This window comes from Athene cunicularia, assembly GCF_003259725.1.
Source record: "Athene cunicularia isolate RWA chromosome 6 unlocalized genomic scaffold, athCun1 chr6_part1, whole genome shotgun sequence".
Taxonomy (NCBI): domain Eukaryota; kingdom Metazoa; phylum Chordata; class Aves; order Strigiformes; family Strigidae; genus Athene; species Athene cunicularia.
The window spans coordinates 6,899,815-6,900,163 of NW_020799105.1; positions in this window are offsets into that span (position 1 = coordinate 6,899,815).

A 349-nucleotide genomic window follows, 5' to 3' on the forward strand; every position below is an offset into this window, starting at 1 on the left:
TTCCCTTTCCCTTTCCCTTTCCCTTTCCCTTTCCCTTTCCCTTTCCCTTTCCCTTTCCCTTTCCCTTTCCCTTTCCCTTTCCCTTTCCCTTTCCCTTTCCCTTTCCCTTTCCCTTTCCCTTTCCCTTTCCCTTTCCCTTTCCCTTTCCCTTTCCCTTTCCCTTTCCCTTTCCCTTTCCCTTTCCCTTTCCCTTTCCCTTTCCCTTTCCCTTTCCCTTTCCCTTTCCCTTTCCCTTTCCCTTTCCCTTTCCCTTTCCCTTTCCCTTTCCCTTTCCCTTTCCCTTTCCCTTTCCCTTTCCCTTTCCCTTTCCCTTTCCCTTTCCCTTTCCCTTTCCCTTTCCCTTTCCCTT